The sequence below is a fragment of the Macadamia integrifolia genome, chromosome 8, assembly GCF_013358625.1.
Source record: "Macadamia integrifolia cultivar HAES 741 chromosome 8, SCU_Mint_v3, whole genome shotgun sequence".
In the NCBI taxonomy this organism is placed as follows: domain Eukaryota; kingdom Viridiplantae; phylum Streptophyta; class Magnoliopsida; order Proteales; family Proteaceae; genus Macadamia; species Macadamia integrifolia.
This window is the reverse complement of record NC_056564.1, coordinates 3643432-3646268: the sequence shown is the minus strand read 5'-3', so window position 1 is coordinate 3646268 and position 2837 is coordinate 3643432. Positions and strand designations below refer to the sequence as shown.

The 2837-nt window shown below is 36.0% G+C and overlaps 1 protein-coding gene across 2 annotated transcripts in view; it reads right to left on the bottom strand.

Moving 5' to 3' along the window:
• Positions 1 to 1050, bottom strand: part of LOC122087215 (metal tolerance protein 1-like) — a 6256-nt gene extending 5206 nt beyond the window's left edge. For both annotated transcript variants that reach the window (XM_042656270.1, XM_042656269.1), the window contains exon 1: positions 747 to 1050. The gene's annotated coding sequence lies outside the window, so the exon portion shown is untranslated. The remainder of the gene's footprint in view (positions 1 to 746) is intronic.
• Positions 1051 to 2837: the final 1787 nt, after the last annotated feature.

The window sequence follows — 2837 nt, the reverse complement described above, 5'->3', positions numbered from 1 at the left end:
CCAAAAAAAAAAAAAAATTTCTAGGAGTAACCTTTCTCCCAAATGTAGTTACTTTTTCCCAAGATTTTCTTTATCCTTTGCAAACAAATGATTGGAACTTTCTTTTTTTTTTTCTTTTTCTCTATCCTTTCCTACGTTGTGAGGGAAAACAACCAAACTCAATATTAACCGATATATGCAAATGTTAGACAACCCCTGTGGAGTGTGGACTACTTCTAGAATACTGTTAAGGGGTACAGGTCTGGTTCTTTTATACTAGTCGTTCACTATACCTGATTTTATCATCGAAGCCAACCAAACCTTTATCAATCAGGACAACTACACACAGATAAGAATTGCTTAAACTGGGACAAACACGACAGAGCAGCAGCGGAATAACAAAGAACAAAATACACAGAAGCCCCAGGGAAACCAAACATGCATTCATCTATCTCTATATATCAAAAACGCCAATATATATATATATATATATATATCTCAATGATAAAAATCCAAAACCAACCGAATCCATCCTAAGCCCCCGACGATCAAAGACAACCAATTAAATAAAGATATCAAAATCAAGATTGATCGATCAGCAGACATAAAGCAAACAGGAGCGAATGAAAAACAAAGGCGAAAATTTTAACCACGGACCAAAAGCGGATTGGTGATCCGCGACTTCACATTCCACAAATAAAAAATAAACCCTAAAAAGAGGGATTCGAAAAAAAAAAAAAAAAAAGGAAAGATCAAAATTAACATACCTGAGAAAGTAAAAGAGAGTTGGATTTCAAATTCTTAAAGCAGTAATGATTCAGTCACAATGACAGACGACATTCTTTAAGAATCAATAAACAATCCTTCTCACTTCCCTCTCTTCGGTGAAGAAAGAAACGATGAGAACGTGAGAAGATGGAGATCCTCCACGATCTGCACCTTTCGGCGCCTATTCTCCCTCTACTCTCCACGACGACCAATGGATTCGTCCTTTCCTTTTCGAGTCCAATGCCGAGATTCTCTCTTTCTCTCTCTCTCTCTCTAGCCCTCGCAGCACTAATTAAGTTGTTCGGACGATTCTCTTTAATGCTTATCACTTCTGGGAGTACGGTTTTATAGACACCATTTGATTCTGCCACGTCATGAATTAGATGGGGAATCCTGATGTCAAGTTTAAGTACAAACGTGGGTAGTTAGACGGCAAAATAAATTACTAAAATTGAAAAATCTTTTTATCACGAAGGTTCGTAAAAAAATGAAATTTCACCTAACCATAATTGTTGCTTTAATTAAAAAAAAAAAAAAAGACAAAAACGTAATCATACCTATTATCAAATGTGAATTTTTCATTTTTGTTTTTGAGGGGGTTGATCATAGAAAATGTTATAAATATAGCGGTGATATGAGAGCTAGTTATCTTTGTCTAAATGGCACCAATGAAACATACTCTGAGAATGTTGTTTTTGCGAAGGTTGGGCAAACGGCGTAGATTAACTGAGAGAATGATGCATCACTAAAATCGATTTTAATGAGGAAATCAGTTCTAAGTTCAATACCAACCCGATTTGATTCTCTCATCTAAAAAGATTCAAACTTACGAATCCCATCGGAGTAGGTTGATGTGGTCAAGAAGTTAGTGCCTTCGGTTGAAATCGTGGAATCGGAGGGAAGGAAATTGATTGGATTAGTATTGGTGTTGTCCAAATCCAATCTTGAGACACTTTAAATCCTTTGATGAAATTAGATACCTATATTAATAATAGGAGAAAGATTTCCTTTATCCAAAACAAAGAAGAAATTCCCAACTCGATAGGTGTGGGTGCTTTGATATGGGCATCAAGAATAATGGGGCTATGGTGGTATAGTATTAACTTCATATAGTAGGAGAATTGTAATGACCCTTATAGACGTGTACTTTTCCTTAATCTATTGCTCTGTGTGTGGGTTTTGGGTTGGGCCTAATCTTATTATTTTTTTTTTCTGGTAAAGAGGTTGGGCCGTCAGTCATGGTCCATAACGAACTAATGCTAGTTGGACTATAAATGGACTAATTGGGATATAAATATGAGCTATAAAGGGGTTGTAATCAGCTATGATCGGACTGATCGATCAAGCTATATGGGCTAATCTGGCTTAAATGGTTTGCTCACCGGTTTTGATTGGCATTTTCGGCGCGCCCATCAGCCTAACCATCAAGAGCCGAGTTCGACCAAAGGATAATTGGGCCATTTACAAATCATCCGGGTCAGTTTTAGTTTTAATTGATCAGGTCCAGTCGGTTTAATTGATGCGGTTCATACCTTGACATTTCTTATATTTACCTTCCCATCACAAATCTCTCTATCTAAATCTCATATTATGTTGAAAATAGGAATAAGATGAGACCATATTGTACTTAACATCAGAATCAGCATAGACCGATTCCGATTGATTCGGATCAAAATCAAGATTGACCGATTCGATTACCGATTCCAAATTTTAAAACCCTGTTCCTGATGTTCTCACCCATTACAACTTTCTCCTTTTTTTACAGGCTGGGAGAAAACCCCAAAAAATCCAAACATTTCATATCACCTTTTATGTTTGGGAAGGTGGAATTTTTTCTTCTTTAATATATGTGTACCTACCAACTACCAAGGCCATTATAATGCACTTAGATTTATACATATATATATATATATATATATAGGTCCCCAAATAAATGTTTATGAAGGATAAATAAGAAAGTGAATGACCAATGTCCCTTAATTGCTGCATTTGTTAATGCTTTTGGGAAACTGAAGCTTAAAAGGTTTCACCAAACAAAGAACAAATTGTATACTATAAGATACAGAAACTCTAGAATGGAATGCCAACCC